Source organism: Bos grunniens, chromosome 13 (genome assembly GCF_055505025.1).
Source record: "Bos grunniens cultivar Pamir isolate PY7600 chromosome 13, Bosgru_T2T1.0, whole genome shotgun sequence".
In the NCBI taxonomy this organism is placed as follows: Eukaryota; Metazoa; Chordata; class Mammalia; order Artiodactyla; family Bovidae; genus Bos; species Bos grunniens.
The window spans coordinates 55,205,296-55,217,910 of record NC_141177.1 but is presented as its reverse complement, the minus strand read 5'-3'; the positions used below and the strand labels follow the sequence as shown (position 1 = coordinate 55,217,910).

Below are 12,615 nucleotides of genomic sequence, written 5' to 3'. Positions count from 1 at the left end.
GAAATCAGTGGAGAAATAACTCCAGAAAAAATGAAGGGATGGAGCCAAAGCAAATACAACACCCAGTTGTGGATGTGACTGGTGATCGAAGCAAGGTCCAGTGTTGTAAAGAGCAATATTGCATAGGAAGCTGGAATGTTAGGCCCATGAATTGAGGCAAATTGGAAGTGGTCAAATGGGATGACAAGAGTGAATGTCAACATTCTAGAAATCAGCGAACTAAAATGGACTGGAATGGGTGAATTTAACTCAGATGACCATTATATCTACTACTGTGGGCAAGAATCCCTTAGAAGAAATGGGGTAGCCATCATAGTCAACAAAAGAGTCTGAAGTGCAGTACTTGGATGCAATCTCAAAAATGACAGAATGATCTCTGTTCGTTTCCAAGGTAAACCATTCAGTATCACGGTAATCCAAGTCTATGCCCTGACCATTAATGCTGAAGAAGATGAAGTTGAATGGTTCTATGAAGACCTACAAGACCTTTTAGAGCTAACACTGCAAAAAGATGTCCTTTTCATTATAGGGGACTGGAATGCAAAAGTAGGAATTCAAGAAACACCTGGAGTAACAGGGAAATTTAGCCTTGGACTACAGAATGAAACAGGGTAAAGGCTAATAGAGTTTTGCCAAGAGAATGCACTGGACATAGTAAACACCTTCCAACAACACAAGAGAAGACTCTATATATGGACATCACCAGATGGCTAACACCGAAATCAGATTGATTTTATTCTTTGCAGCCAAAGATGGAGAAGCTCTATACGGTCGAAAAAAACAAGACCAGGAGCTGACTGTGGCTCAGATCATGAACTCCTTATTGCCAAATTCAGACTTAAATTGAAGAAAGTGGGGAAAACCACTAGACCATTCAGGTATGACCTAAATCAAATCCCGTATGATTATACAGTGGAAGTGAGAAACAGATTTAAGGGGCTAGATCTGATAGACAGAGTGCCTGATGAACTATGGATGGAGGTTCATGACACTGTATAGGAGACAGGGATCTAGACCATCCCCAAGAAAAAGAAATGCAAAAAGGCAAAATGGCTGTCTGAGGAAGCCTTACAAATAGCTGTGAAAAGAAGAGAAGCGAAAAACAAAGGAGAAAAGGAAAGATATACCCATTTGAATGCAGAGTTCCAAAGAATAGCAAGGAGAGATAAGAAAGCCTTCCTCCGCGATCAATTCAAAGAAATAGAGGGAAACAATAGAATGGGAAAAACTAGAGATCTCTTCAAGAAAATTAGAGATACCAAGGGAACATTTCATGCAAAGATGGGCTCGATAAAGGACAGAACTGGTATGGACCTAATAGAAGCAGAAGGTACTAAGAAGAGATGGCAAGAATACACAGAAGAACTGTACAAAAAAGATCTTCACGACCCAGATAATCATGATGGTGTGATCACTCACCTAGAGCCAGAAATCCTGGAATGTGAAGTCAAGTGGGCCTTAGGAAGCATCACTACAAACAAAGCTAGTGGAGGTGATGGAATTCCAGTTGAGCTCTTTCAAATCCTAAAAGATGATGCTGTGAAAGTGCTGCACTCAATATGTGAGCAAATTTGGAAAACTGCAATGGCCACAGGACTGGAAAAGGTCCATTTCCCTTCCAATCCCAAAGGAAGGCAATACCAAAGAATGCTCAAACTACCATACAATTGCACTCATCTCACGTGCTAGTAAAGTAATGCTCAAAATTCTCCAAGCCAGGCTTCAGCAATGCATGAACCGTAAACTTCCAGATGTTCAAGCTGGTTTTAGAAAATGCAGAGGAACCAGAGATCAAATTGCCAACATCCACTGGATCATGGAAAAAGCAAGAGAGTTCCAGTAAAACATCTGTTTCTGCTTTATTGTCTATGCCAAAGCCTTTGACTGCATGGATCACAGTAAACTATGTAAAATTCTGAAAGAGATGGGAATACCAGACCACCTGACCTGCCTCTTCAGAAACCTGTATGCAGGTCAGGAAGCACAGTTAGAACTGGACATGTAAAGCTCAACGTTCAGAAAACTAAGATCATGGCGTTCAGTCCCATCACTTCATGGCAAATATATGGGGAAACAGTGGCTGACTTTTATTTTTTGGGCTCCAAAATCACTGCAGATGGTGATTGCAACCATGAAATTAAAAGATGTTTACTCCTTGGAAGGAAAGTTATGACCAACCTAGACAGCATATTAAAAAGCAGAGACATTACTTTGTCAACAAATGTCTGTCTAGTCAAGGCTATGGTTTTTCCAGTAGTCATGTATGGATGTGAGAGTTAGACTATAAAGAAAGCTGAGTGCAAAAGAATTGATGCTTTTGAACTGTGGTGTTGGAGAAGACTCTTGAGAGTCCCCTGGACTGCAAGGAGATCCAACCAGTCCGTCCTAAAGGAGATCAGTCCTGAATATTCATTGGAAGGACTGATGGCTTGAAGCTGAAACGCCAATACGTTGGCCACCTGATGTGAAGAGCTGACTCATTGGAAAAGACTCTGATGCTGGGAAATATTGAGGGCAGGAGGAAAAGGGGACAACAGAGGATAAGATGGTTGGATGGCATCACTGACTCAATGTACATGTGTTTGGGTGAACTCCAGGAGTTGGTGTGGACAGGGAGGCCTAGTGTGCTGCAGTTCATGGGATCGCAAAGAGTTGGATATGACTGAGCAACTGAACTGAAATGAAAATAAAGGTCTGTCACTGTTTCCATTGTTTCCCCATCTATTTACCATGAAGTGATGGGATCTGGTGCTATGATCTTCGTTTCTTGGATGTTGAGTTTTAAGCCAACTTTTCCACTCTCCTTTTTCATTTTCATCAAGAGGCTCTTTAGTTCCTTTTTCCTTTCTGCCATGAGGGTGGTTTCATCTGCATATCTGAGGTTATTGACATTTCTCTTGCAGTCTTGATTCCAGACTGTGTTTTATGCAGTCCAGCATTTCACATTATGTACTCTGCATAGAAGTTAAATAAGCAAGGTTACAATGTGGAGCCTTGATGTACTTCTTTCCCAATTTTGAACCAATCCTTTTTTCCATGTCCAGTTCTAACTGTTGCTTCTTGACCTCCATACAGATTTCTCAGGAGACAGGTAATGTGGTCTGGTGTTCCTATCTCTTGAAGAATTTTCCACAGTTCATTGTAATCCACACAATCAAGTCTTTAGTGTGGTCCCTGAAGCAGAAGTAGATGTTTTCCTGGAATTCCCTTGCTTTTTCTATGATCCAGCAGATGTTCACAATTTGATCTCTTGGTTCCTCTGCCTTTTCTTAAACCAACTTGAATATCTGGAAGTTCACGGTTCATGTACTATTGAAGCCTAGATTGAAAAATTTTGAGCAATTGCCGGGGACCAGCCCTGGCTGATCCAGGGTATTCGAAGGAGAGACGGCGTAGGCGAAGATCAGGAAACACTTGCTTAATTAAATGTTAATTAAGGATATAAAGAGTAATAGAATGACGATAGCTCAGTAAAATTCAGTGAAGAAAAGAGGCTGAAATAAGGATAGCTCAGTGAAGAAATTCAGTGGAGAAGAGAGGCTGAATAATTCAGCCAGAAGGTAAGAGAAAGAACGACATGGTGAGACCAAGTTTCGGTGAACAAGGCCCGCACTTTATTTTCCAAAGTAGTTTTTATACCTTAAGTTATGCATAGAGGATAATGGGGGAAGGGGTAGAGTCTTGCAGCAAACCAGGCTTTCTTCCTGCAAACTTATCATATGCAAAAGCTTAGGTGATTTGCATCATCTTCTGGCCTGGAGGCCTGTTAACATTTTAAGACCTTTTCTTCAGAAAACTTATTTTTCTCTAAAGGTGATTAGTCAGGAGCCACCCTCCAAAAGCATTAGATAAAGTTGCATTCCTACAGAGCAAAGGTGTGGTGGGCTATAACAAGAAAAAGAATTAACTCAAGGGTCCCAGGTTACAAACATTAAAGCTACTATTTACACCCATTATATTAATCAATACACTGCCAGGGACACAGCAGGTAAGGGATATGGAAACTTAGCAGCAAACATTGGCCCAACAAGTGAAAATCCCTTCACCAATACAATTTCTAATCAATCTTTTAACTACTCAAAAGAATCTGTGTTTAGACAGTTTAGAACATCTCCTGCCTCTCACAGTTGGGAGGCTCTGAACAATCACATGTGGCCGGAAAACCTATTCAGGCAGGCTAGAGGATTTCCAAAGGAGTTTGTAGGTTAAACACTGTCACACCCAGGAATTATTAACTGGAGCTGTAAGCTAACTTTTTTCAGAGAGGTAGTGGGGGACAGCCCCCCGTAAAGTCAGAGGTGTAGGTGAAAGCACAAAGCAGAAAGTAGGCAGACTCTGGTTTTGGGGGTAGATTGCTCGAGAATTTCCAGGGAGACTCCTGAGGCTTGATCCCGCCTTTGCGTATGCCAAGCCTCCTTCCTCATGACCTTTGCCAGAGGCGGAGCTCGCTCCCCGCAAGCAATGGTTTGTTAGCGTGTGAAATGAGTGCAATTGTGCAGTACTTTAAACTTTCTTTGGCATTGCCTTTCTTTGGGATTGGAATGAAAAAAAAAAAAAACTAATCTTTTCCAGTCCTCTGACCGTTGCTGAGCTTTCCAAATTTGCTGGCATATTGAGTGCAGCACTTTCACAGCATCATCTTTTAGGATTTGAAAGAGCTCAACTGGAATTCCATCACCTCCACTAGCTTTGTTTGTAGTGATGCTTCCTAAGGCCCACTTGACTTCGTACTCCAGGATTTCTGGCTCTAGGTGAGTGATCACACCATCATGGTTATCTGGGTCATTCAGATCTTTTTTGTATAGTCCTTCTGTGTATTCTTGTCACCTCCTCTTAACATCTTCTACTTATGTTAGGTCCATACAGTTTCTGTCCTTTATTGTGCGCATCTTTGCTTGAAATGCTCACTTGGTATCTCTGATTTTCTTGAAGAGATCTCTAGGTCTTTCCCACTGTATTGTTTTCCTCTCTTTCTTTGCATTGATCACTTAGAAGGCTTTCTTATCTCTCCTTGCTATTCTTTGGAGCTCTGCATTCAGATGGATTTTTCTTTCCTTTTTTCTTTTGCCTTTTAGTTCTCTTTTCTCAGCTGTTTGTAAGATCTCCTCAGACAATCATTTTACTTTTTCATCATCTTGTGGCTGGTAAAGAATCCACCTGCAATGTGGGAGACCTGTGTGATCTTTGGATTGGGAACATCCCCGGGAGAAGGGAAAGGCTACTCACTCCAGTATTCTGGCCTGGAGAATTCCATGGACTATATATAGTCCATGGGGTTGCAAAGAGTCAGACATGACTGAGCAGCTTTCAGTCACTTGCTCACTTCTTGGGGATGATTTTGATCACTGTATATCAGTGAATCATTGTATATCATTGAACACTATATCCTGTATAGTATTAACAAACCTCTGTCCATAGCTTTTCAGGCACTCTGTCTATCAAATCTAATCCCTTGATTCTATTTCTCACTTCCACTGTATAATTGTTAGGGATTTGATTTAGGTCATACCTGAATGGTCTAGTGGTTTGCCCTGCTTTCTTCAATTTAATTCTGAATTTTGCAATAACGAGTTCATGATCTGAGCCACAGTCATCTCCCGGTCTTGTTTTTGCTGACTCTGTAGAGCTTCTCCATCTTTGGCTGCAAAGAATATAATCAGTCTGATTTCAGCATTGGCCATCTGGTGATGTCCATGTATAGAGTCTTCTCTTGTGTTGTTGGAAGAGGGTGTTTGCTATGACCAGTGTGTTCACTTGGCAAAGCTCTGTTAGCCTTTGCCCTGCTTCATTTTGTACTCCAAGGCCAAACTTGTCAGTTATTCCAGGTGTCTCTTGACTTCCTACTTTTGCATTCCCGTCCCCTGTGATGAAAAGGACATTTTTTTTTGGTGTTAGTTCTAGGAGGTCTCATAGGTCTTCATAAAACTGTTCAACTTCAGCTGCTTCAGCATTAGTGTTTGGGGCATAGACTTGGATTACTGTGATTGAATGGTTTGCCTTGGGAGTGAACTGAGATCATTCTGTTGTTTTTGAGATTGCACCCAGGTACTGCATTTTGGACTCTTGTTGACTATGATGGCTACTCCATTTTTTCTAAGGGCTTCTTGCCCACAGTAGTAGATATAATAGTCATCTGAATTAAATTCGCTCATTCTGGTCCATTTTAGCTCACTGATTCCTAAAATGCCAATGTTCATTCTTGCCACCTCTCATTTCACCACTTCCAGTTTACATTGATTCATGGACCTGATGTTCCAGGTTGCTATGCAGTATTGTTTTTTTACAGCATCAGACTTTCCTTCCATTACCACTCACATCCACAACTGGGCATTGTTTTTGCTTTGGCTCTGTCTCTTCATTCTTTCTCAAGCTATTTCTCCATTCTGCCCCAGTAGCATATTGGCCACCTACCAACTTGGGGAGTTCATCTTTCAGTGTCATATCTTTTTGCCTTTTCATACTGTTCATGAGGTTCTCCAGGCAAGAATACTGAAGTCATTTGCCACTCCCTTCTCCAGTAGACCATGTTTAGTAAGAACTGTCCACCATGACTACTGTCTTGGGTGGCCCTACATGGCATGGCTTGTAGCTTCTTGAGTGAGACAAGCTTGTGATCCAAGTGATCAGTTTTCTGTAATTGTGGTTTCCATTCTGTCTGCCCTCTGATGGATAAGGATAAAAGGCTTGTGGAAGCTTCCTCATGGGAGGGACTGGCTATGGGGAAATCTGCGTCTTGCTCTGATGGACTGGGCCATGCTCAGTTCAGTTCAGTCAGTCAGTGCTGTCTGACTCTTTGCAACCCCATGGATTGCAGCACACTAGGCCTCCCTGTCCATAACCAACTCCTGGAGTTTACTCAAACTCATGTCCATTGAGTCAGTGATGCCATCCAACCATCTCATCCTCTGTCATCCCCTTCTCCTCCTGCCTTCAATCTTTCCCAGCATCAGAGTCTTTTCCAGTGAGTCAGCTCTTGGCATCAGGTGGCCAGAGTATTGGAGTTTCAACTTCAGCATCAGCAGTGAATATTTAGGACTGATTTCCTTTAGGATGGACTGGTTGGATCTCCTAGCAATCCAAGGGACTCTCAAGAGTCTTCTCCAACACCACAGTTCAAAGGCATCAATTCTTCAGTGCTCAGCTTTCTTTACAGTCCAACTCTTACATCCGTACATGACCACTGGAAAAACCATAGCCTTGACAAGATGGACCTATGTTGGCAAAGTAACGTCTCTGCTTTTTAATATGCTGTCTAGGTTGGTCATAACTTTCCTTCCAAGGAGTAAACATCTTTTAATTTCATGGTTGCAATCACCATCTGCAGTGATTTTGGAGCCCAAAAAATAAAAGTCAGCCATTGTTTCCACTGTTTCCCCATCTATTTGCCATGAAGTGATGGGACTGGAAGCCATGATCTTAGTTTTCTGAATGTTGAGTTGTAAGCCAACTTTTTAACTTCTCGTCTTTCACTTTCATCAAGGGCTCTTTAGTTCTTCACTTCTGCCATAAGCGTGGTGTCATCTGCATATCTGAGGTTATTGATATTTCTCCAGGCAGTCTTGATTCTAGCTTGTGCTTCATCCAGCCCAGAGTTTCTCATTATGTATTCTGCGTATAAGTTATATAAGCAAGATGACGATATACAGCCTTGATGTATTCCTTTTCCTATTTGGAACCAGTCTGTTGTTACATGTCCAGTTCTAACTGTTGCTTCCTCACCTGCATATAGGTTTCTCAAGAGGCAGGTCAGGTGGTCTGGTATTCCCATCTCTTTCAGAATTTTCCACAGTTTATTGTGATCCACACAGTCAAAGGCTTCAGCATAGTCAATAAAGCAGAAATAGATGTTTTTCTGGAACTCTCTTGCTTTTTCGATGATCCAGTGGATGTTGGCAATTTGATCTGTGGTTCTTCTGCCTTTTCTAAAACCAGCTTGAATATCTGGAAGTTCATGATTCACGTATTGCTGAAGCCTGGCTTGGAGAATTTTGAGCATTACTTTGCTAGCATGTGAGATTAGTACAATTGTGCAGTAGCTTGAGCATTCTTTGGCATTGCCTTTCTTGGGGAGGGGCCATGCTTAGTAAATCTTTAATCCAATTTTCTTTTGATGGTGGGGCTGTGTTCCCTTCCTGCAGTTTGGCCTGAGGCCAAACTATGGTAGGGGTAATGGTGACCTCCTTCAAAAGGGCTTTTGCCAGGACTGTTGTATTCCATGCCCCAGATCACACAGCAGGCCACTGTTGACCCATGCCTCTGCTGGAGACTGCTGGACACTCACAGAGAAGTCTGGCTCAGTCTCTTGTGGGGTCACTGCTCCTTTCTCCTGGATCCTGGCATGCACAAGGTTTTGTTTGTGCCCTCCAAGAGTCTGTTTCCCTGGTCCTGTGAAAGTTCTGTAATCAAATTCTACTCGCCTTCAAAGTCAAATTCTCTGGGGATTCTCAGTCCCTTTGCTGGATCCCCAGATTGGGAAATCTGTTGTGGACCCTAGTACTTTTGCAACAGTGTGGGAACTTCTTTGGTATAATTGTTCTCCAGTTTGTGGGTTGTCTGCCTGGTCGCTTGGTGGGATTCACATGCTGCGCCTCATGAGTCTGCTGGAGCCAGAGCCCCTGTTCCCATGGCAGGCCACTGCTGACCTGTGCTTCTGCAGGAGACACTCATACACTCAAAGGCAGGTCTGGCTCAGTCTCTGTGAGATCCCTGGGTCCTGGTGTGCACAAGGTTTTGTTTGAGTCCTTTGAGCATTTGTGACGAGTATAGGGTTTGATCCTAAAACTGATTTTGCCCCTTGTACCGTCTTGTAGGGGCTTCTCCTTTGCCCTTGGACACGGGGTATCTTTTTTGTTGGGATCCAACATTCTCATGTCAATGGTTGTTCAGCAGCTAGTTGCATTTTTGGAGTTCTCACAGGAGATGAGTGCACATCCTTCTACTCTGCTATCTTAGGCACATTTTATGTACCTCAGAGCCCCTGGGAAGGAGGCCCCCAAGGAAAGGGTCTAGCCAGCATCTCTAGGCCACATGACCCCTTCCGCTAGCCACTCTGGAGGGTGTAGGGTGGCTGTAGGAGGCCCTCCACCACAGGCCCCAGTCCCAGGCAGAGAGGCACCCAGTGAAGCAATGGGACCCCAGGCAACATGCAGATGTGGAGAATGAGGGTGATGATATTGTCCAATGCGGATAAGACCCTCCTGAAAAACAGTTATTAAGCGTCCTTCGACTTCATTGAGAGAATTTAAATAACTAAGTGGAGAACATTCTTAACTTACCCCTGTTCTTCATGTTCCTATGCTGTGTCACTAAACACATCTGTGCTTTCATCTTTGAGACTGTTCTTGCAGGGTACACTAGTGACAGGGACAGAAATAATTGATTTAATAATGTTTTCCTTTGATGTTATTCAGTCCCTAAGTTGTATCCGACTGCCGCCCCATGGACTACTGCATGCCAGGCTCCTCTGTCCTCCACTGTCTCTTGGAGTTTACTCAAATTCATGTCCATGGAGTGGACCATCTCATCCTCTTCCACCCTCTTCTCCTTCTGCCTTCAATCTTTGCCAGCATCAGGATCTTTTCTGATGAGTTGGCTCTTTGCGTCAGGCGGCCAGAGTATTGGAGCTTCAGCTTCAGCATCAGTCCTTCTGGTGAATATTCAAATATCTTACATTGAAGTAAAAAGATTACTTAAAATCTTCCTCAAGTTCTATTGACTAATGATAGTTCATAAGGTAAGACAAATCTAAAAGGTTATGGTTATAGTTTGGTTAGGTTTTGAGAAGTTTTTGTTTTCTGCAGTAATAAAGAATTGGTGTTGCTTTAGTTGATGCAGGTTGACTGTTTTAATGGTTCATTGATTTATCTGGATATAAACAACTCTCATTATCCAGGATTTGTATCCCGTATCACAAGCTATCATACAGCAAACTGTAGCCATATTTGATATTCCTATACCTTATCTAGAATATTCTCTAATGCTTACTATTAGATTTTTAAAAACTGAAGTATTTGTCATAGATTTTACCAAGTTGAACATTAAAAAAATTTCTTACTCAGCTTTACCATCTTGAGTGTACAGTTATGTGTACCATCTTCAGTGTATCAGCTTAAATGTATAGTTCATCGGACTTCTTAAAATGCAGAATATTTTCCTGGAAACAATAATGATTTAAAAAAATCAATTTAGTTAATACTGTGTGGGGAGAAAGTCATTAAGGAGTCATTAATGAGGAATCTGTAGAATCTAGAAAGGCTCAGGACATGGGATGTTTAGGCACTTAAAAAAGGCCAGACTGTGGGATGGGGCTGAAAATGAAGGAGTGGTTGAAATTAGGATAAATTGTCCAGAGGTTCCTTCTCCTGTGCAAGTGGGCCCCCATTCCCATCTCCTCTCTTTCAGAAAACAAACATTCTGAGGGATTCTACCATCAGGCAAGGTGAGATTCCCTACTCAGAACAGACAATTCAAGTGAGAGTGTATGTGTTGACAAATGGGACCCCTGTTTCCTCTTCTCCTTTGGTTCCTCTGATGCTGGCAGGTGGGCTTTTACTGCCAGCTCAGGAATGGAAGTTCTTCTCTGAACTGACCCAAGAGAAAAAATGTATAGTTACTAACATTTAGCATTCCAACACTGAAAAAACTGGCTTACTGCCATATTGTCCTAAAATGAAGTTCCACTGATAAGCCCTGCCCATTCAGTGAGTTTCCTTTAGCTCCTTATTGCCTTACTCATAAATATGCATGTTCACTTAGGATCATCAGGTGTTCGTGGAAGTTTCCAACATGAAAGACCAAGACCAAACACATAGTAACAATGGAGTTGAGAGTTATGGCATTACAATATCAGTTCAGTTCAGTTCAGTTGCTCAGTCATGTCCGACTCTTTGCGACCCCATGAATTGCAGCACTCCAGGCCTCCCTGTCCACCACCAACTCCTGGAGTACACTCAGACTCACGTCCATCGAGTCAGCGATGCCATCCAGCCATCTCATCCTCTGTCGTCCCCTTCTCCTCCTGTCCCCAATCCCTCCCAGCATCAGAGTCTTTTCCAATGAGTCAACTCTTCGCATGAGGTGGCCAAAGTACTGGAGTTTCATACCATGCCATTAAATTTACCCATTTAAAGTATACAAAACATGGCATTATCCTTGGCTTTTCTCTTTCTCAGCCCACATCAGCAAACCGTGATGGTTCCATATTCAAATAACATCTGGAATCTGATCCCTTCACTACCTCCACTGCCCCAACCTGGTTCCAGCCACCAGCCTCTCTTCTCTGGATGGTTGCAGTGTCTCTGCTCTGAGCTCTTTTCCTTGCCTCTCTTTTGTTCAGTATCTGTACGGCATCCAGAGGGATGCATTTAAAATACAAACCAGACTGTGATGTTTTCTTGCTCAGAGCGCTTCAGTGGCTCTTGAGTTCAGGGAAAGCCAGAGTCCTTTTGGTCACTTCTCACAGCATGCACACCTCTTGCCTGCCTGATCTTCTCCATAGCACTTACTATCATTCAACATATTAGACATTTACATAGTCATTTTGTTTCTTGTCTTACACCTGTTCTCGTCTTCCTTTATTAGAATGCATTCTCAATGAGAATTGGGATTTTTCTCTTATTCTTTGCTGTATTCCCACAACCTAGAACATTGCTTGGCATATAGTAGGTCCTGAATAAGGATTTATTAAATAGATGTATTATTTTTATATAAGTAAAAACTATATTTAAGAATACTACTGATTTTAAGTTATTTGCAGTAAGCTAAGCTAAGGTGCTCCTTATCTTACTGATTTAAGCATCCTCAAGCAACTTGAAACTAAAATCGTGAGAGATCTAATTGAGAAGAGTTGTTTCCATTTGGAAAATATTCATAGGCTATCATGAGATTATGCCCCTTTAAAAATCTGTGCTGGGTGCTAGCAGTCCTTATTGCAAATATTTATTGTAACATTCCATGGTAACTTTATAATGGAGACTCTTTTAATATTTATTTTTAAATCAGAGAATCAGCTTAGTGAGTGCATCTAAGCATCACAGTTATCTTCTGTAAAGGCACAGACGCCTGAAATTCTAATCCTGTGGTGTAAGGAAAATGACCCCTACTTGTCTTACCATCAGTTTGCCTTTATTGGTTCATAATAATACTTGCTGTGTTTTGGTGTGGACTGAAGCTATTTAGTATTTCATCAGTGTTCCCTTTCCTGGCTTTGCCTCTCTTCTCACCTGTTCCTTTGAGAAAACTTAGGATCCCAGATTAACGATATTGCAGACATTTTCATGGATTTCATGGATCCAATTCTGCATCCACATGATTAGAATTCACAGTAGGAAAAGCTGGTCTAAAGCCAGAAGGGTCTTTATCCTGAAGCAAATACCCTCTTAGGCACAGGATATAAGAATAAAAAGCTAGGAAGAAAGCAAATTCCCTGGTCTGTCTTTGCCAGCACGTCTTCCTTCTTGGAAATGAGCTGAAAGATAGCCTCCCTCCACACTCCCAGTCCTTAGACAGCATAATATGGACAGTCTTTGAACCCACAAAAGACTTTAAGTAAGATGTTTGAAAAATCTTGTTTCTCTGATGTTTAATCTCTTAGATTATAACTCACTTCATAGAAGT

The 12,615-nt window shown here is 42.0% G+C and overlaps 1 protein-coding gene across 18 annotated transcripts in view; it reads left to right on the top strand.

Annotated features, from left to right (window-relative positions):
* Positions 1 to 12,615, top strand: part of PRPF18 (pre-mRNA processing factor 18) — a 135,662-nt gene that overhangs the window by 98,218 nt on the left and 24,829 nt on the right. The window lies entirely within an intron of this gene.